The sequence below is a fragment of the Myotis daubentonii genome, chromosome 4 (genome assembly GCF_963259705.1).
Source record: "Myotis daubentonii chromosome 4, mMyoDau2.1, whole genome shotgun sequence".
Taxonomy (NCBI): domain Eukaryota; kingdom Metazoa; phylum Chordata; class Mammalia; order Chiroptera; family Vespertilionidae; genus Myotis; species Myotis daubentonii.
The window spans coordinates 72,213,664-72,236,830 of record NC_081843.1 but is presented as its reverse complement, the minus strand read 5'-3'; the positions used below and the strand labels follow the sequence as shown (position 1 = coordinate 72,236,830).

The 23,167-nt window shown below is 36.2% G+C and overlaps 1 protein-coding gene across 16 annotated transcripts in view; it reads right to left on the bottom strand.

The window, feature by feature from the left end:
• SSBP2 (single stranded DNA binding protein 2) overlaps window positions 1–23,167 on the bottom strand; it is a 219,674-nt gene that overhangs the window by 96,925 nt on the left and 99,582 nt on the right. The gene's annotated exons all lie outside the window — the stretch shown is intronic.

Here is a 23,167-nt window from a genome sequence, read left to right as displayed (position 1 = left end):
CCCTTTTCATATGTGATGCTTAATTAATGATTCTTTACTGTATAGTAGGTGCAGTTTATTAGTTTCTTCATTTCTTCTAGGAAGATATTTCTAAATTAAAAAGTTGAGACTTTTTTCTACATAATCCAATAATGAAGCACAATATCTGAAATTAGTATCTCTTTAAAAAATTTAGACAAAGTCACTTAAGTAGAAGTTAATGTCTGTCAGTTATCATCCTGTGATGGCAACTATTTTTTTTTTAAATCCCATTTATAGAGAATAGCAAAAATAATTTTACAAGCTGTAATAAACTCATTTCCTCACATCACTAAAACAGAAGTCCTCTGGCCTAAAATTTTTAAGATCAAAAGGTAATTTTTCAAATGTCTCACAAGCATTTTCTGAAGCACCAAAATATATAAATAATATAGGTGTCATTCTGCAGTAATATGAATCTACACCAAATTACAGGCTTATCTAACTGTGTTGCCATGGCATTGTGTGCATTCTTTTATTATCCTATATAATAAAAGAGAAACATGCAAATTAACCATCCCTATGCTACACTCAAGCCACGCCCACCAGCCACACCCACCAGCCAATCAGGAACACATATGCAAATTAACTCAACTAAGATGGCGGTGGCCACGGAGCTGGAGTGAGCAGGAGGCTTGGGTTGCCCCCCGGCGATGGAGGAAGCCAAGCTTCCTGCCAGCCCTGGTGGGCTCAAGGCTACAAAGTTTTAATTATAGAAAATAAATAAATCCCAGAAAAAAAAAGAAAAGAAAAAAAGGAGAGGCTGGGAGCTTGGGTTGCTGGGGGGAGTGGGGGAAGGGAAGGGCGTGGATAGCCTGAAAACAGCCCTCAGCCCCTCACCCAGGCTGGCCACACCCTCATGAGGTGAGGTTCCCCACTGGGGGGCTTGGCCAGCCTGAAAACAGCCCTCAGCCCCTCACCCAGGCTGGCCAGGCACCCCAGTGGGGACCTCCACCCTGAAGGGGGTGTGGCCAGCCTGAAAATGGCCCTTAGCCCCTCACCCAGGCTTGCCAGGCACCCCAGCAGGGACCCCCACCCTGATCCGGGACACCCTTCAGAGCAAACCAGCCGGCACCCACCCATGCACCAGGCCTCTATCCTATATAATAAAAGGGCAATATGCAAATTGACCCTAACAGCAGAACGACTGGGAACGACTGGTCACTATGACACACACTGACCACCAGGGGGCAGGCACTCAATGCAGGAGCTGCCCCCTGGTGGTCAGTGCGCTCCCACAGGGGGAGCTCTGCTCAGCCATAAGCCAGGCTGATGGCTGCCAGTACAGTGGTGGTGGTGGGAGCCTCTCCTACCTCCTCAGCAGCACTAAGGATGTCCAACTGCAGCTAGGCCTGCTCCCCGCTGGCAAGTGGACATCCCCTGAGGGCTCCCGGGCTGCCAGAGGGATGTCTTGCTGCCAGCTTCGGCCCAATCTCCCGGGGTCCCAGACTGTGAGAGGGCACATGCCAGGCTGAGGGACACGCGCCCCCCACCCCCCGAGTGCACAAATTTTTTTTTTATTGCTTAAAGTATTACAAAGGGTATTACATATGTGTCCTTTTCTTTTACCCGCCCTTGACAATCCCCTGGCCTCCCCTACCCCCCAGTGTCTTATGTCCATTGGTTATGCTTATATGCATGCATACAAGTCCTTCGGTTGATCTTTTACCCCGCTCCCTCCTGCCCCCCAACCCTCCCCGGCCTTCCCGCTGCAGTTTGACAATCTGTTTGAGGCAGCTCTGCCTCTGTATCTATTATTGTTCAAAAGTTTATAATGGTCTCTATTATCCATGAATGAGTGAGATCATGTGGTATTTTTCCTTTATTGACTGGCTTATTTCACTTAGCATAATGCTCTCCAGTTCCATCCATGTCGTTGCAAATAGTAAGAGTTCCTTCTTTTTTACAGCAGCATAGTATTCCATCATGTAGATGTACCAGTTTTCTAATCCATTCATCTACTGATGGGCACTTAGGCTGTTTCCAGATCTTAGCTATGGTGAATTGTGCTGCTATGAACATAGGGGTGCATATATCCTTTCTGATTGGTGTTTCTGGTTTCTTGGGATATATTCCTAGAAGTGGGATCACAGGGTCAAATGGGAGTTCCATTTTCAGTTTTTTAAGGAAACTCCATACTGTCTTCCATAGTGGCTGCACCAGTCTGCATTCCCACCAGCAGTGCACAAGGGTTCCTTTTTCTCCACATCCTCTCCAGCACTTGTCGTTTGTTGATGATAGCCAGTCTGACAGGTGTGAGATGGTACCTCATTGTTGTTTTGATTTGCATCTCTCGGATGATTAGTGACTTTGAGCATGTTTTCATATGTCTCTTGGCTTTCTGAATGTCCTCTTTTGAAAGGTGTCTATTTAGGTTCTTTGCCCATTTTTTGATTGGATTGTTTATCTTCCTTTTGTTAAGTTGTATGAGTTCCCTATAAGTTTTGGAGATTAGGCCCTTATCAGATATGACATTGGCAAATATGTTTTCCCACGCAGTGGGCTTTCTTGTTGTTTTGTTAATGGTTTCTTTTGCTGCCAAGTGCACAAATTTTTGTGCACCAGGCCTCTAGTAGATATATGACGTCATTATACTTGTCTGAGTCTGTCTCTTCATAGAATCAACCATATACTTTATCTTAGAGTCCTCAGCACCCATAATAGTGCTTACCTCAGAGGAGATGCATTAAAAGGATTTGATAAATGAAATAAATATCCATTTGGAAATCTTAGTAAAATGATTAAGCAAAGTTGGGGTACTAAGTCTTAAATATGTATCATTTCACACATTTCGAAATAAAACATTTCCAGCCAATATACTCAACTTTCTTCTTGATCTGCCTAAAAGGAAGGCTATATGTTCATATTTCTCAACTTTCTTTCTTAAAAAATAGTCAATTCAGAATAATGCTTTAATTTCATCAACCGTTAGTAATAAGAATTCAGAGAAAATATCAGGCTCAAGAAGGACCATAATAAAGGAAAATTCCCAAATTACTGAAAACATGTATACAACTGAAAACAATAATATGAGATTTGGGATTATTTATGTTATGACAGGCTGTACTACATCTTCCATTTATTAATCTATTGACACATTTACACTTTAATAAATAACTGTGCCTTGTTTTTATAATGTTAATGTAGTGTACATAAAAGGGCCAGGTTATAAACTGAATCCTTTTGAGAGCAAGGGAACTTGACTGAAATTGTGCATCATTATTCAGAAGGAAGAAGAAAGGAAATAATGTAGCCATCTACATACATCACTGCCATTATTAAAATAATATAAAGCAAGTTTTTAAAAACAGTGAGCCATTAGCATGTGCATATATTTTTAAAATGCAACCATTTAAAACTTTCCCTTTGTACAGCATGACAAATGAAATGCTTCTGTATAAATAACAAGCCAATATTTGAAGGGTATTTGTCCTGTGTAAATGGTCTTAAGAGATCTGGCTTATAGGAGAGTCTATGTTAGATATACAAACATATATGTGAAAATACCATAAACAAAGGTATGTGCAAAAATGTAGGAGAAAGGAACGAAGAAACGGGGGACGGAGGGGACATCTTCCAAGGTCTTGCCCAAGTACCAGCCTTCTGAAGCTCTTCTGAATCAGAGGGCTGTCTGAGGAGTCCAGTCAGATGTTACTCATCTGGGTCTTATTACAAATAAAGGCGGAAGGTACACCAAGTACCTCAATAATATCAAATGAATGTTCCTAGGAAAAAAAGGGTGGCTGTGTTTTTTTAATTTTTATTTTAAAACTACATACAGTAACATGCTCTCTTTTTTGGTTTACATTTCTGTGAGTTTTGACAAAAGCAGAGTGTAACCATCACCACAATCAAGATACAGAACAGTTCTAGCACCCCCAAAATTCACAATTCCCTCCTGCTGTCCCTATGTATCCTGAGTCTTATTCCAACCTTTACCTTTAAATGCAGGTATCTTTTGCTTAGTGAAACAGTTTAACAAAGGTGAACTGGGGAGTGGGGAGGGGGAAGGAAACTACTGTTAGTTAAACTCCTAAAAATCATTAAACAGCAGCTAATTTATATTCCAGAAGTAATCTTCCATGACTCCATGATGTTACAAAGCAAAATAAAATATAGAATCAGACCCCTGGTTTTCTCTAAACATTTGATTACTCTCCAATGCTGAGAACCTCTGCTTCAGTCATGCCAAATCAACTTTATTCCAGAGTTAAATCATCAGTATCCTGAAAACAATTCCACAACTCTCTCCATATAAGCAGCAACTGATACGGTCACAATTTAAAAGGAATACTTGGGGTGGGGTGGCGGGGGGGCTGAGTGGAGGAGAGAAAATAGGGGACATCTGTAATAATGTGAACAATAAAAAATAAACTTAAAAAAGCACATCAGACTGCTTTTTGATGGCAGGGTTTTTTTTTAGTGTTTTGTGTTGTTGTTTTTTTTTAATTCTCTCACAGGTAGAGCAACAGCTGTTAATGAATAGATCTAGTCACTAGAGAATTTCTTTTAGCACAGTTTGACATCATGGCCTAAATTCAAAGTGACATCAAATTAAAGCTTGTTATGGAAATAATCACAGCAGTGTAAAATGGTCTAGGAAAACCTCAAGTCGGAGTTTTCAGACACATCATTTCAATTATATCATTGTTGACTCCAGCTAGTTTCAAATCTTACTTTTAGATAAACTATAATGGCTTAACAATATTTAAAACTTTGATTTTTTTAAAAAACACTTCCCATAAATGGGCAATAAATTAACAATAAATTCTTCATTGAAATGACACACTACTTGTCTAACAGAGTAAGGGAATGGTGTTAATGTCTTTTCAGGGGCTAGGTACCTAACTTTATGGTTTTCTCAAGTTTCCAACATTAAAAAATAATATACAGAGTGACATCAGCAAGATGGAGAAATAGGAAGTCCCAGCCCTTGTCCCCACACAGAAACACTAATTAACAACCATATACAGAGCAGAATACCTTTATGTGAACCCCAGAATCCAGGTAAGAGGATGCAGCATCCAGGAACAGTACAAAGCAGAACTGCATTGAAGAGCAGTTTCTCTTTACCTGTGTCTCCCTCCCACCTCAAGTCAGCGAAAGGGTCAGGTGGAAAAGATCCCTTCAGCATGTGATTTCTATCAGGGGGAACGGGAGAGCTGGGGCCGGGGGAAGCCAATGTTCCCAGTTCCCAGTCCTCCAAGGCGCCCCTCAAGACAACTGCTACAGTCAGTCTCTCCTCACAAGTCCTGAAAGATGCAGCACAGTTGGAATGCCTCAGGCTAGTTAGCAACAAGGAAGAGGGGTAGGTGACTCAGTAGCCAGGGAGCTCCACAGTGGCTGATGTATGTGAATTACAGCAGACAGCGTGGATCACACCAGACAGCATGGATCACACCAGCCAGCGAGGATCACACCAGCCAGCGATCTCAGCAGCCACAGAGGATCTCATCAGCCTGAGTGGCTATGGGCAGCCCATCTGGTTCTGTGGGCCTGGAAGAAGGCTCATAACCCTGACGCTTTCTCAGAGGGGAGAAAGAGGAGAGAGAAGTGGATTTTGTACCTAACATCCTGGCATTTCACTGACTAGGGGAAACAGACCAGTGGCTGTCAGTACCAATAATGGCTTTGTGGGGTTGGGAGAAGGTGTACAATCCTGAGAATTCTCCTCCAGGAGGGAGGGAGAAGGGTGGGACACTCACATTCATAACAAATATTTGAAAGACTCCCAGACTTTCTAGCTGGGCTGAGTGGGGAAGGTCTTTCCCTGCACACAGGTATCTGGCTGAGAAATCAAAGGAACCTGGAGCTGAGCCCCCCTCCCCGCCGCCCCCCTCGCACTAGTTATGCCATGTTTCTGCACAGTGACCCACATAAAATATAAAACATAAAGGTAAAATATTTAGAAAATTTCTGAAAAATGTACACTGTCCATCATTAAAGTAGCTCATTGTAGTATTATCAGAGGAAAATCTCAGATAGGATCTTAAAGCCAGAATTAATCTTAGGTCATTACTCTCTATTTCCTCCTAATGAAATTCACCATATACCATTATAATCCATACTTAAGTACTTCCATGAACAGACATTACCACTGTTATAAGGTCTTTGTTTTAAGCTAAATTTATCTCCCTAAAACTTCTGTCCTTTGCAGTTATTGCTCTTATACATGATAGCCCTAAATGGTTTTTGAAGACACTATCACATCTGTTATTTTTCTCCTCTTCATTATAAACAAATTCAGTACTTTAATTCATTAAATGACATATTTCTAGACAGTGGCTACTCCAGTATTCCTACATAGGACAGGCTAAGGGACTTGAAGTTTCTTTGCAGAGTAAACACACAGTTTCTACTTAGCTTTTACATGACACTATTTTTGTCTCCCTAATAGTTGTCTGATTATTCCAAAGATAGATGATAGCATTTACTTGGCTTCTGACACATTGGTTTGCAGGTTTTAAACAAATTTTGGTTTTCTTTTTTTTCTTCCTTTAAAAATTTTTTTGGGGGAGGAGGATGGCTTTAGCGAGGCTTTGAGGGTCGGAGTACAAAGGGCAAAAACAAGTTTTGTAGCCCTTTAATAGCATCATTCCCCTTAAAAAGTTGTGTCCAGGAGAAAAATCAAAACAAAATAATGTAGAACCATGCCTTCTTATAATACAGGAGTATTATATTAACCTATAATTATTTTTAAGTCTCAGTTATATTTTCTCTAATGAGCTGTTGTCAAGTCAGGTCTTCTGATATGTACATTTATTTTTTAACTTAAATATAAATTTGGCTTAATTTATGGAACTGGCTAATGTTGAATTATATATTTTTATAAAATTTAAATACATTAGTTCAATTAGGTATATGAAAGACTCAGTTTCCTTTTCTTATATATTTTATTGATTTTTTACAGACAGAAAGGGAGAGGGACAGAGAGTTAGAAACATTGATAAGAGAGAAACATCAATCAACTGCCTCCTGCACACTCCCTACTGGGTATGTGCCTGCAACCAAGGTACATGCCCTTGACCAGAATCGAACCTGGGACCCTTCAGTCCGCAGGTCAACACTCTAGCCACTGAGCCAAACTGGTTAGGGCTCAGTTTACTTTTTAGTTATCAGAATAAAGATTCCAAGAGTAAGTAAAATAAAGTATTTAATAGCTTTAAATGTCAGAAAGTACTATAGGCAGAATGTTTTTTATTCCTCTGGGTGTCTTTCCTATTAGAATTCTAACAAACTAATAGGGACTTAAATTTTAATAATATTATAAATAAAAAATGCCTCAGAAAAAAAATGAACTAGCTTTTATCTAATCATGATAACCCATTGTATTCAAAATAAACTTTTATACTTTTTTGTCTTTCTAACTCTTTTACCTCAATGAAATTTATTAGTTACATAATAAAAAATTTTAGCACGTGTTTTTAATTTGAAAGTCCCAAGAAATAGGAAATCATCAATTTGAGAAAAATCAGCTACAAATCTCATACAAAACATTTAATGAAAAGGGCATTCTACTTCTCACATCATTTTGATGGTCCAGTACATACTTACTTTCTAAAGGATATGAATCAATGAGTTTCCAGGAAAATACTGAATTATCAATGACCCTGAAAATAAAACTGGGTAACTAGGAATGTTCTGAATTTAGAGCCTCGGGGACAAGTACTGAGGAATAAATCTGTTTTGGTTTCTAATGCCAGTGAATTCCTTTGTGGCAACTTTAAACCACAGGAATTATCCCATTTGGAGACCATAATTCTCTTATAAGACGTGCTTTCCAATTAAGGACCACATCACAGGAAGGCATGTCAGTAAACATTATGGCTCCATGGATAAATCCAAAGGGAAGATTTAAATGGTCATTAACAAGGCAGCTTGTTTACATTAGATTTACAAATTTACAAATAAATTCTAGCAATAAAGAAATGGCCTATTGGTGTAAAGAATATAACAACGGCTTTAAGTGGGATCAATATATTTTGGAGCTGAAAAGTATCTTTAGATATCATGTAAGAGGTATATAGGAAAATCTTCCTTTTACAGAGATAAAGTGACTTGTCCAGAGCACAGCCAAATGAAAATGTGACTTCTGCACTTTACCTCCTTTGACTTGCCTCATCCTAACCAGACAACGCCACCCCCACAGACTGTGTCACATAACTGGATTTTCAGTGTAAGATTGTAACATCTGTACTTTGACCTTCCCTGTCACCTCTATGAGTTGGTAGACCAAACCTATGTCCCTAGGCATAAGGAATGAGAAAAACAGACATGAAAACTATACCTAGCACATAAGTGTTCAGTACATACTAGTTACCATTATCATATTAATTATGGTGATTAAAATATACTCTATTGAGAGTTCTACTTCCAGAACAACAAACAAGGTGCATTAGATCAATCCTATTTTAAGTGTGTCTTAAACTGATAGACAGAATTCTTTTTCATTATGAGGGTGCTTTTGTTTAAAAGATTTTTTATTGATGTTTTTTAGAAAGAGAGGAAGGAAGATGGAGAGAGAGAGAGAGAGAGAGAGAGAGAGAGAGAGAGAGAGAGATTGAGATTGATTGTCTGTTTCCTGCACATCCCCTACCAGGTACTGTGCCTGCAATCCAGACTTGTGCCCTGACTAGGACTCGAACTGGCAACTCTTTGGTACATGGGACAATGTCCAACCAACTAAACCACAATGGCCCGGGCTAGATAGAATTTTATTTTAAAAATGAAGGCACCGGAGGCTACTGAGGTAGTAAAAATCTCTGGAGTCATTAACAGGAAAGGAAGACATCTCAGACAAGGTGAGCCTGGCATTTGAGGGCAATACTGAGCTCAAGGCTTTGCCAGTGTCAAAGGAATGACTGAGAGGCTATGAAGGGGAACAGAGGTTTAATAAACTGATGGTGTTATGGCATAAAAGTTAGGATTCAGAGCCTACCAAGGAGAATATAAAGCTTGATATGGGTTGGGACCTCCAAGGGTTATACCTTGGAGTGAATATGAATCCAGAAACAGACCATCCACAAATAGGAGATATAGGCTACGTTAAATCATCTCACTCCCTTGGCTGGTTTACAATGCTCTGGAATTGCTAGAGCCTCTAGACTTGTCATTTGCCAGAGGCAAAGATAATCCCCTTTGGAATACCACTAAGATCCTCAAATTGTCTCTGTTATTTTTATATACAACTTCTGGGGCACAATAAAAAATATTCAGGTATAAGAAAAGACAATAATACAAAACACCTGAATGCCAAGAGAAACAAAAGAAAATAAAAATCAGACCCAATGTGGATTCAGATAGTAGGGATGTCAGATATGGGCTTAAAAAACATTATGCTTATTATGACTACTAAATTAAGAAACAGTATTAACAACATTTGCAAAAGGTGGAATAATAACATCTAAATGGAAATTATAGAACTAAAACATACAATTGCCAAAATTAAAATTTTAGTGGATGGATTTAAGAGCAAATTCTGTACAAATTTAAAAAATTAATAAACTAGAAGATAGGTGAGAAGAAAATATCCAAACGATAATATAAAAAAAGAAAAGTTGGAAAATACAGAAAGAGGCATAAACTATGGCAAAATATCTAGTACACAGGTATTTGAAATCCCAGAATGAAAAGATTTATTTAAAAAGGGAGAAGCAATATTTTAAGATATAATGGCTTAAAATTTTCCAAAACTGATTAAAGGCATTAAGCACCAGATTTAAAAAGCACTACAAACTCCAGCCAGGGTAAATACAAAGAAATAATACCTGGTCACACAACAGTAAAAACTGACAAAAACCAAAGGCAAAAAATATATTTTTCTTAGTTTTCTGTTTATAAATCTTTTTCAATTATAATTGACAAAAATATCTTAAAAGCAGGCCCAGAAATAAAACAAAAAAGCATGTAAGTATACTGACTAATAGCTGAAATCTCAAGTGAATGGAAGTCAAAATACATGGCAACTTTAACACACTAAGAGAAACCTGTAAACCTAGAATTCTATATCCAGCAAAAAAAATCCTTCAAAAAAGGTGTAATAAAGACATTTTTCAGACAAACAAAACCTAAGAGAATTAACAGCAGCAGGACTACACAAAGTATGATACACTTACTAAAGTATATTCTTCAAGTAAAACGAAAATGCTTCTAGGAGAGAGCTCAGAGACACAGTAGGGATATTTTCTATAAAAACAGTGTTAAATGCACTAAGTGGAAGGTTCTTTCACTTAATATTATATTTAAATATTTTTATTATATTATATTTAAATTTTATATTATATTTAAATAAATCAAAGATGTTGCCTCTTAGGTAACCATTAAAAGAATAATAAAGTCTTAAATTTAACAAATTAATTGTGGGAAGTAGGGAGAGGGATGTCATAAGAAAAAAATGATCAATCCAAAATAAACCAAGAAAAAAGAAACAACAAAATGGGCAGAATAAGTAGAAAATAGTAAAATGATAGATTTAAACTCAAATCGATCAATAACTAGAGGTTTGATGCACAAAATTTGTGCAAGGGGCTTGGCCCTTGCAGCCATGGCAGCTTGACTTGGCCCTCGCAGCTGTGGCTTCATCCAGAAGGTCATCCAGAAGGACATCTGGAAGGTCGTTTGGCTGTCTGGTCTAATTAGCATATTACACTTTTATTATTATAAAGTATATTGAATGTAAAGAGAATAAATGCTCTGATTAAAAACAAAAAGAGATATTGTCCTGGCTGGTGTGGCTTAGTTGCTTGGGCATCATCCCTCAAAATGAAGTTAGATTCAAGTCAAAGGACATGCCCAAGTTGCGGGCTCAATCTTTAGTAGGGGGCATGCAGGAGGCAGCCAATGGAAGTTGCTCTCATAACGATGTTTCTCTCTCTCTCCTCCCTTTCTCTCTCTTTCTAAAAACTCATTAAAAAATATTTCAACACAAAACAAGATTGTCAGACTAGATTTTTTAAAAATCTAACTATATGGCAAGAACAGGAAACAAGCCTTAAATATAAGGATGTAGATAATCTTAAAGTAAAAGGACAGAAAAAGGGTATGTAGCTATCAACCAAAAGAAAGTAGGTGTAATAGCAGACAAAGTAGATTTTTCAGCAAAGTGTAGTTGCTGAACTCTGGGACAGCATTCTATAAAAGTGATGGGAGAAAAGGTGTAGGTGAAAAGGGAATTTGTGCAAGAATTCTACATCTTTGCATTCTTGTCAACTCAGTGCATATATCACATACCTTAACATCAGACATGAGATGCTAGAACTCAATTCTCCATATGTAAAAGAAAAGGAAACTGAGATTTTCTTTTAGAATCTCTCCTGAGAGATTAACTATGCCCAGTTTCAGGTTACATAGCTGATTTGCAAAGATAAGGTTAGTTCATATTAGCATTACAGACTCCCCAGTGCCAAGTTACATGGTCTTGACATTTCACATTTCTACATCTCCTTCCTACCAGACAGAACTGAAGAATTTACCAAATATTATCTAAAGCCTATTTTAATTTTTTAAAAGCTAGTAAAGCTTTATTATGTAATTATATCGTTAACCCTAGATAAATGAAATGAATACTAGGCCTCTCTAGACAGTTTAATTATATGTTTCCTGATTACTGAATAACATAACTCAAATTAATATTACTGTACGAGTAAAGGGAAAAAAATGATTAATAAAGCACAGGAGCACAGCCAGTGTGGTTCAATGGTTGATTGTCGATCCATGAACCAGGAGGTCATGGTTCAATTCCCTGTCAGGGCACATGCCTGGGTTTCAGGCCCGATCCCTAGTAGGAGGCATGCAGGAGGCAGCCAATAAATTATTCTCTCATCATTGATGTTTCTATCTTTCTCTCTCTCTCTCCCTTTCTCTCTGTGAAATCAATAAAGACATATTCAAATAATAATACATAAAAAGTTAGACATAGTTTTCTACAATATTTTTCTGAGCAATCATTACAAAGACATTTTCCATTAAAAAGGCAGTTCTTGCCGAAACCGGTTTGGCTCAGTGGATAGAGCGTCAGCCTGCGGACTGAGAGGTCCCAGGTTCGATTCCGGTCAAGGGCATGTGCCTGGGTTGCGGGCACATCCCCGGTGGGGGATGTGCAGGGGGCGGCTGATCAATGTTTCTCTCTCATCGATGTTTCTAACTCTATCTCTCTCCCTTTCTCTCTGTGAAAAATCAATAAAATATATTAAAAAAAAAAAAAGGCAGTTCTTGTTTTTTGCTTCAATATATTTCTAACAGTGATTTCTGGCTGTCTCCTCTAATCTCTTCTTCTCTTACAAAATTACAGGCACTTCCAATTGAACACATGTTCATGCAGCTCAAGACTACACTTCCTGACCTCCCTTGTACTGGATATGGCATATAACTAAGTTATGGACAACAAGATCTGAGCTTAGTGATATGCACAACTTCCGCTGAAAGGAAGGTGGGTGCCCTCTCCTTTCCCTTTCCTCTCTAGCTGGCTGGGATGTGGGTGAAACGGGACCACTAGATGGAAACTGTGTATTGCAGCCGACACAGCAACAAGAAAAGACTCTCTGATAATTGTGGGTTACTGTGTCAGCCCAGTAAAAAATAAACTTCTCTCTTGTTGGGAGGGATCTCTTAATTTCAGTCTCTGACCACTAATCCTAACTAATTTAGAAGTAGAAAGTAAATCATCATGGAGTGGACTGTGTTTTCACACAAAAAGCCATAATCAGGAAATATGTTCCTATTCATAGTCTTAACTTCAAAACAAATAGAAAACAACATAATACAAATAAAAAGACCAAAAAAACCATTCAATTCCCTTACAATATGAATTCACATGTTACTATAAAAAGATATATAAATATGCTCTTCACATTGATTAAGCAGGGCTTATATAACCTCTGCATATAAACAAAAATAGATGCATCATGATTACATATGGTTTATGATAAATTTGACCTAAAATTAACATACCAGCTATAATCTGACTAAAAAAATAATTAATAAGCTTGCTTGCCCTTTTGGACTCCAATGAAGGAAGTTTTCCTTGTTTCTGTTTGTTTTTGTAATGATGTCAATTCCCCTGTTTTCTTAAAATCAGTTGAAGGAAGCTGAAACTATATAACTTTTCTCAGTTTCCCAAATGCAATTATTTTATTGACTAGAGCAGTGATGGCGAACCTATTTTTTTGGTTGATTTTTCTTTGTTAAATGGCATTTAAATATATAAAATAAATATCGAAAATATAAGTCTTTGTTTTACCATGGTTGCAAATATCAAAAAATTTCTATATGTGACACGGCACCAGAGTTAAGTTAGGGTTTTTCAAAATGCTGACACGCCGAGCTCAAAAGGTTCGCCATCACTGGACTAGAGAGATGTACTTTATAAAGGCACCCTAAAATTCTTCTCTAGTACCCTTTAGTTTGGCATTTGATGACAAACCTAATGTGTTATGGGTCATTAATGCAGGATACTAACCAGAGTTCAAAATTAAATTGCATTAAATATAAGTAGTTGGGCCCACCTGGATTCAAGTGTTTCTAAACACCTAAAGGAGGTTTTAAAAAATTCCTTTCAGAACTAACTGAGAGAACCAAAAGAACCCTGTGGGTGGTGTGTGCACAGAATTACTCACCACCTGTCTCAAAATGGCAGTTTGGCTACCAAACACAGAACTCTACGCACTAGACTTGAAAAAGGGAAGTCTGTAAGGCACAGAGGCGAAGTCCTAGACTCGGCCTTGTTGTTCCCTTCCTGAGCCGTGCGCTGTGGGTTCCCAGCTAGCCTAGATGTCTGGATGCACACTGAGCTTAGGAACGCCTCATCTCCAACTTTTCCATTTATATGAGTCCACTTCACAATGGATTACTGGTTTCTGTCTTTGCTGTAAGTCTGGAGGTTCCCTCATCTTCTGTCTACCTGTGGCTCATGGCATTTGTGCAAGAGAAACACTTGTCTCTGCCAAGAAAGGAAAACATCACTCTCCCAGTGGAGCTACCTTAATCAGTATGGTGTTCAGTTCCCCGGTGTCACACCCTCATGCTAAACTAACCTGAGCTCCCTTCTTGGATTGCTTAAGGTTGTATATTTTCATTAACTCATTGGTCATAAGACTATTTTCTATAATAAATCTTTTCTTTTAACACATATTTATCAAATTGGTTATATGTTCATATGCCTTCAAGTGAAAAATTTCCTAACATTTAAAGATTACTTCAAAGTTGTACATTATTTATAGAGGAAATAAAATATTTCTTTGAGAGAAAAATAATCTTGTCTAGCAAAAACGCTATTCTATTTACTTTTAGGTGGCTCTGAAATCACATCCTGACAGTGGCCATCAGTGACTAGTTACAGATAAAATAAGAATTGCGAAGAATAAACTTAAAATATACTATGTAGTGGCTTGCAGATAGAATAAAAAAGCATAAGGACAAAATGAGAAGGAAGGCAAAGTCATTTGTCTTAAAACCCAATGAAACTCATTGATATTTTCCCACATAAAAAAATGACAATTTCCACATAACTTGTCAAGCAAAATGAACTTAGTAGTAACTCCACATAAATTTTTACATCCTTTTCCCACTTCTTTTGCTTCATGTTGAGATTAGCTTTTAAGTGCAATCCAAGAACTTAATAAAAATCATAGAAGTCTTAGTTACAATAGTAATAGCAGAAATAACAGCTAATGTTATTAAATCCATACTATATACCAGATTGTGCTATAAATGTTATATGAAGTATCATATTTAATCCTACTAACATCTCTATTAGGTACATATTATTATTAGCCACAGCTAACGGAGAGATACAAAGATTTAGAGAAATTAAATAACTTCACCAAGATGAAATAGCTTGTAAATGGTGCAAATGGAATTTAACCCCAGGTAGAGAGACAGAGAGCATACTTACAAACTTTTCAAAAATATAATAAGAGCGTGTCATAAGTCTCTAATTACTCATTTGAGTTAAATTTTCCTTTATCAACAATTACACATGTCTAGACTAAATAACAGGTCAAAGATACCACATTAGTGACTATTCCCCCCCCCTCCCCCCAAATGAGAGGATGCTTGCATTACAGAGCCACGAGAATTCCACACTGAGTTATTCTATGAAGCACTGTTTTCATTGTTCTCTCTTGCCACCCACAAATCCCAAATAATTTCAGTGCTTAGAAAGAATCAAACTGGTTATAAAGCCACATTGATCTATTATGTTAATTAGAAAATACATTTTACTTATAAAGATTTGCTGTATGTATGACTGACTTCACATTGTTTCTAGATTTTTTAAAATGTATGCAATTTAATGAGGACAAAGAAAAGGGCCAAAGATAAAATGTACTAAAGGAACAGAAAGCAATAAAAGGAAGAGAAAGTTGAGTAGGGGGAATGTAAAAAAAGGAAAAGAGAAAAAAAATAGATAAGTAGAAAAAGAGTATTTAAGAATGAAAAAGATTACAAAAAGTAAATTACAAATTTACAAAAATAATTTACACAAGTCAAGGTAAATTGTAAAAAGTAGACTGATAGCAAAAATGAGAAATTAAAAAGGAGAAAAATCTGTGTCTATGACCATTCTTTTCTAGCAAGCATCTGCTTGCTAGAGATCTCTTCATTCTTTTTTTCCTAGACTTCTGTTATTTGGTAGCTATTCAGACACACCGCTTGTTATTTTGTAGGTCAGGAAAATAATAATGAGATACCCTTAATGATGATATTCCCTTAGTCACAGTCTCTTTTTTAACATTTTTATTTTTTATTTTTGAAGTATATATAGTAAAATTCAAGAGCTTAAATGGTTATATGAAATATTAAAAGTATTTTAGTTTATTGTATTTTAACTTAAATGTATCTTAATACACTATTAATCACCTTATATTGCTCTTCTACAATGTAGTATTAGAAAGTATACTTCCTTTCAAAGTTAAACACATATTTCTTATAATAGGCAAAGTTAGAAGGCTCTTTTCTACCTGACAATAATATATTTGTTATAATGAAACTAGAATAAAAAGGAATGATGGTTTTCCCTCTGGTCTTTTTCCAGGCTAAGATTCATTTATATAGATACTGCCATTTATCCGAAAATCTAGAATACCTCTCTCATATCAGTGTTTCTCTCTGTCTCCCCCCACTCCCTTCCACTCTCTCTAAAAAAACTCAATGGAAAAAATCCTCTGGTGAGAATTAACAATAGATATATAAATAAATAAACTAATTAATTAATTGATTAATAAGTCTATAATTTAGTGAGAAAAAACAAACATCTCAACAGGAAAATAGGCAAAAGTTTTAATGCATATACACAGCATAATGTGCAGGAAAACGTAGCTAATGTAGTTGGAAGTAGAAAAAAGGAATACAGAGAAAAAAAGCAGATAATCATGAAACTGAGTGCTGGGGAAAATATCTGGATTTCTTCCTGAGAGCACCAAGAACTTATTAAATATTTTGAGTAGAAGAATTATTTGATGAAGTCTGGTAGCGAGGAAGGTAGCAAGAGATAAAATATACTTTGGAGGACACTGGCAGGGAGAGAAAAGAGTCAAACATTAAAGTTTCAAATCATGGAAGAATAGGACAAAAATGGTATCATAAATAGAATTATGAAAACTAGAAGGGGAAAATGAGTTTCTAGTTCTTTTCTCAGAAGGTTTTTTGTTTGTTTAGATTTGACTTGGGATAGAGTGATTTAAGTTATTTTTAGAACATTGAATTTGAAGTGGCAGAATGACATCCAACTGCAAATGTTCAATGGACCCACTGGAGAAGTAAGGCTTAAGCTCGAGAGGGTATGGGGAATCAATCAATCATTCTGATAAAAAGAATTATGAGGGCAAAAGAGAATAATTAGCATAATAGCAGTTCAGTATGTTAAGGTATAAGAAAAGGACTGATAAAGGAAAAAGGAGAGATCACATTACATTAAAATGTATAGTCTCCATGAATATGATTTAAAGATGAGTTACTTCATTATGTTTTTAATTTTAATCTTAGCTGTTCTTATCCTTATCCGCTGTAGGAATATCACATGATCTAACTCATTTGTGGAATATAATGAACAACAAAAAGCGATGAACAAAAATAGATCCAGAGACATAGAAGCGTAGAACAGACCATCAAACCTCAGAGGGAAGGTGTGTGTGTGTGTGTGTGTGTGTGTGTGTGTGTGTGTGTGTGTGTGTGTGTGTGAGTGTGATATGCATCTAAGCATAACCAATGGACACAGACAAATGGGGGGTGAGGACATGTGCTGGGGGGTGGGAGTGGCTGTAGAGAGGTCAATAGGGGAAAAAGGAGACATATGTAATACTTGAAAAAATGAAGAATTTAAATTAAAAAAAAATTTGGGGTTATAAAAGCTGCAGTTTTTACTATATAGGTTCAAGTAACTGACAGTAAAAACAGCCCCTGGCCCCTCAGCCCACACGGGTACACATCAGGTAATCAGATAAAGATTTCACAGTGAGGACAGGAAGCTGTCAAACAGCCCCTAGACACTACCTGATGAACAGTGCGCCCGTTCCTGTCCTGACCAGCTGCCAGCAACAGTTTTCAAATTAATTAAAACATATGGTCATTAAATTCACAACAAGAATGCATTACGAACAGGCCTCTTCTGCACCACAGATGTGTTCATAAGAAGTTGCCAGTAAATACAACTTTTAAATTTAAGGGATGGTTTATCTTAATTTCTGATCTTAATTTGGCAGTGACTTTTAACAATTCAGTTTTCAGTTTATCTGCTCTTTCTAGTACCTCCAATTACAGGTTTAATGTTCTATAAATAATATTTAGTGTATTAAGAAAGCTTACTATTTCAAAAGGCCCTGCAAAAGGGTTCTGGAAAACAAATTAAAATTACTATCTCTTGGTTTCCACTTTGAAAATTTAAACTGTGGGAAAAGGGATGGTACGAGTTTGTGTATAGAGGCTTTTCTGTAGAATAAAAACCCCTGTGTTTCTATTTAATTACAGTCTCCATGATGAAAAATATTAAAGCAGAACCATACAAATGGTTTACTATTGTTAATTTTTTTCAGAGAAATCCATCCAACTATACAACCTTAGACAGGATTTACCTGTTTCAAGGGGGAAAAAAGAGGTTGTCTTAGTAGGTGGAAGAAACAGAATCAGTGATATATCCTCATCAGCGGAGAAGCTGCATTAGGTCACACTCTTGGCATTGCTCAGTGAGCAGTAAAAAACTACTAGCCATGCTAGCTACAAATTCAACTCAAGCTCATGAACTGAATTTGAAGTGAGTACCTACAGAGCCAGGCCTGCTGATAAATAAGATAAATAAGTGGACAACTCAGCCAAAAGGGATGCAATGCAAAATCAAAATACATACTGGTTTTCTATTGTGTTCCAATTTTAGACTATAAATCTTTTTGGTTGAGAAACAAGTATCAGTATGTACAGTCTCCAATCTTGTATGTTCACATCCCCATGTTTAATTGTTTGTTTCTGCCCTCTATTAGAATTATTATGTAACCCTCATAGATGGTTTTTGAATGGAAGATACTGATATCTCATTACAGATAATAATAATAGTATTGATATCCTAGTATAGTCTTAGGCCTAGTATATATTTATCTGCCCAATGTCAAGGTATTTATGAGGCAAAACATTTTAACTGGGGGTTACTTCCTAAAACATCCCACATGTAGGTGAGAAAAAAACATGTTTTCTGGATCAAAGGCAAAGACATCAATGAGATAATATGTTAACATCAAATGCTGATTTTATAGTGCTCAACCTCTGGCTCCATCATTATCCAAGTACCCTAGTTTTTAAGGCCTAAAAGATTAAAGGTAACCTTCAATATAATGGTGTTCATAATGAAGGTCTTTAGACCACTTAACAGTGAAGGAAAAAGTATAGACCAAATACAAAATATTCTGTTTTTCTATCTAGAGCACCAAGTAAGCCAAGGGAAAGTAAAAGCACAGATATTATAGGTCAAATATGCAATCTAGTGCTCGGATTCTAGTAGGTATATTAATGGTCTGGTACCTAATAAGTACCAACTGATTGCAAGTCAATTATAGCATTTATTGCCGAGGTCTATGAGAAACAGAGAGAAAAGGATTAGTGGATGAGGTACACTACAGGTGAGATCAAGAGTCCTTACAGGTCAGAAATTTGAAGCTGGAAGTAACTATGAGCACATAACTCTGAGGATATGTAGCAATACTAGAGGCCGTGGGTTGAATAGAAGGTTTGAGCTGACATCTGGGTTAAATGTAAAATGAATGTGCTTGACTGGATGATCCAAAAAATCACTTTTAACTCTAAAAATCTGTTACTTTAAAATTTATACCTGACAATTTTGTGGAGGCTGTACCATATTAATAGGCACCTTCAGAGCCTAGAGAAAAGATCCAGTTAAAACAGGAGTAACTCTACTAAGTTAAAGTGTTAAATTTCAGCTTAAAAAAAATAGTAAAGAGAAAAAAATAAGATAACTTATCCCTATAGAAGACAGAGGAAAAAGTTTCTGCTCGGAGAATCTATCATTTAAGGCTACTTGTCTAAAATTGAGCATAATACAATGATTCTTTAAAGTATATAAGTATGGGAGGTAAAGTATATTTTATATATTGTAGGAAAAACTAAGAAGAGTAGTCTTTATATAAAAAAAATCTTTATTGTTGAAAATATTACATATGTCCCCTTTCTCCCCCATTGACCTCTCCCAGCCTGCCCCCACCTGAGTCTTGTTCTTATAATAGAATCTCTGTGCCGTCTCCTCAATATTTCACACTTGACCACTTCCTTTTGAACAAGGATACAGACAGGAAAATGCAATAAAAAACATGAGGTCATATAATTGCTTCAAAAACAAATACCTTGAATAATTTAAACTTTATTCTAGCTATAACTTCTAACAAAAAATTTTAAATTCTGAAATTTAAACATCCTTATGGGTACTAGTCAAGTTCTATCTCAGCTAAGGCCTTTTGCTTCCACCCAGTTTTTCAAAGGCGTTCTTTTTTTGTATCGTTAATATACTTTATTTATTTTATTGTTGACACTATTACTTATGTCCCCATTCCCCCACCTCCTTTGCCCATCTCCACCCAGCCCCCACCTCCTCTTCCATCTGGTCATCACTACACTATTGTCTGTGTCCATGGCTTATGCCTAAAAACATTCTTTGGCTAATCCCTTCACTTTCTTTCAGCCGTCCCCCCTCCTCTCCCCCCCCCCCCCCCCCCCGACAGCTGTCAGTCTGTTTCATGTATCTATGCCGCTGTTTCTATTTTGTTTTACAGTTTATTTTGTTCCTTACTTTCTACATAAAAGTGCGATCAAAGTCTCAAAGTAAATAGCTTTTCCCTTGGAATATAAGCTGAGTTTGTTTAAGCATTAGGTTAAAGCTCTTGTTGCTTTGTCTAAGAAAAGCTATCTTCACGTGACAAAACTATTCCTCTTTGTTTGGGGTTGAGGTCTATGAGCTGTTATTATATTTTCCTTTACAAACTTATAAAAATACTAAAAATGAAATAAATACAATAGTTTAAAAATTATTTTCTTTATTTTGATGAAATTACATTTTAGAAAATTTATAGTACAGAAGATGAGAATTTTTCCATTTTAATCATTTAAAAAAGTTAATTAGTGCAATATTATCCCCATAAACTCACAAAAGCAATCATGTTTCTGAAAACAGTTTCTATTAAGCCTAATGAATATACACTCAATTTTTATGTCTTCTATTATACAGTTTAATTCCGTTCCTAACATGTATTTCTCATATATAGAAGATATATAAATGACAATCAAATGTGAAGGAAAAATTTTTGATTATTGAAATTTGATAGTAAACACATATGACCAGGTAGATTACTCTTTTGACGTAGATATTATAAAATATAAATAACAAAGAAACTATTACAGCTAACTGCACTAGAAACATAAATGGGTGCTACCCACAGGTGTTTTCCCTTCATTTAAAAAAGTAGACATTTTGATGAATCTGTCATCTAAAATGTGGCTTCCCATCATTGCCCAACTAGTTTCAGAATATATTAGGTTACTGGTTATAGGTATAAAAACTATTACTTGGCTTTTAAATAGAACATGGAATTTTTGTTCGTATTACTTAGCAAATAGCCATCCATATAATTGAGAAATTTCTAGCTTTTCCAGCTCAAGGTACATGCCCTTGACTTGAATCAAACCTGCAACCCTTCTGTCTGAGCGTGAATGCTCTAGCCACTGAGCACCTGGCTAGGGCTTGAATTTTTAATATAACTATATTATATCACTCTCTATGCTCAAAAACTGGTTTGAATCAGATAAATTATAGTTAGTATAACACTGATATGTGTTATTTAATAAACTTTAAGGGTGTTTCTACACACATCATGAATCTGCAGGAAAGACACTAACCCAGCTAATTATTGAGCTATTTATTAAAAATAGCTACGTGGTTTTAGATCAGTTATATATTCAAATATTTGGTCTAAGATTTTAATGTTTTATGCAGATGTTTACTAAGAGTTTTGTTGTATTCGATACAATTATTAGTTAGCTTAATTTCTAATAGTTCTTGCAACATATCTTGTTTTGGAAGAGTTCGAGAATATACTCAATTTTCACATTAAGGTGAATATTTATACATAGTTAAAATGTGCTAAACAGCTTTAGGCTAGTCATAAGGCACTCATGAAATATTTTCTATGTCTTGTTAGTACAAAGAACAAACTTTTTGGTTATATAGCTTTGCTATCCTGGACTTGACAACTCTTTAAAATTCTGTTTAAACCTTAGAAAATATTGCAAAGTACAGAAGATTCTTGCTTATAAGGAGTTGTTTTCCAAATAGTTGAGTATGTGCCAGAGGACAGCACAGGAAACAAAGGAAAAACAAGGAACCTATATGACAGGAAGGAAAACCAAAACCAGCACACTAGTATATAAATGTTACAAGCATACCCTGTAAAACAGGAAAGCTAAAATGTTTATCAGCAAGAGGACCCGACCCTCTGGTATGAATATTCAGTGAGGTGGTAGGAAAACAGGTAAGAGCAAACTGAGGAAGATACCTAATACTGCTGTGCAGAAATTCTATACATGAAAATTATGTTAAGTAATGCATAATCTAACTCATTAGGATGAGGCAGTTATAATTTTTTTAGATAATGGCCATAAATACTTTCACATAGCTTTTTCACATATATTATCTTACTTTATCTTTAAAACAAACCTGTGATTTAAGTATTAAGATTAGGAAACATAACAAAAGAGAAATGTGTAATACTTATACCTCATATAAACTATTAAATAAGAAAAGTAGGTCTTCCTAGAAATAGTTCTAGAATCCACAAAAACATAAACTAAATATAAGAATCAGGCATCTGTGAATCAACAGCACCTACGCAAAAAGCAATTGAGCTTACATTTGCTTCAAGGTAATAATGTATAATTTTCTCTCCCCTCCAACCCACCCTCCATCTTCTATCTTCCCTTAGTCATGATATTCTTTTTCGCTGACATTATCCTCTGTCCTTTTCCCCCCCTCTCTTTACAATACCTATCTTTAATTCAATTCCAGTCACCTCTTCAAAGACTTCCCCAGTGGATCCAATGTACTTTTATTTTTTCCTTCTCCCCATACTGCATATAAGAAATCCTAAATATAGATTTTACTTTAAAATTTCATTTGTAAATAATTATTTGAAACTTGGAATTGAGTTTTATGTAAGAAGACTTGTTATAAAATTTCCATGTGCCTCACAAAAAACTTTTAAATTCATAATAATAGAAACATTACTTGAGATAAAAATAAAAAAATTATTTCATAATATCATAATAGCTTATAACAAGTGCTAATGTTTGTTCAATTAGCAGAACATGTGGGGGGGGGGCTGGGAGGAGTGGGATTGAGTAAAAGAGAAAAAAACTTATGGACACAAACAACAGTGTGGTGATTGCGGGGATGGGAGGGTGGGGGGAGCTGGAGGAGGGTGTAAGGGCAATAAATGGTGATGGATGAAGACCTAACTTGGGGTGGTGAACACACAATACAGTGTACAGTTGATATGTTGTAGAATTGTGCACGTGAAACCTCTATAATTTTGTTAACCAATGTCACCCCAATAAAGTCAATAGAAAGGGAAAAAAAGAAGAGAATAGGAGTAGGTATGGCTATAAA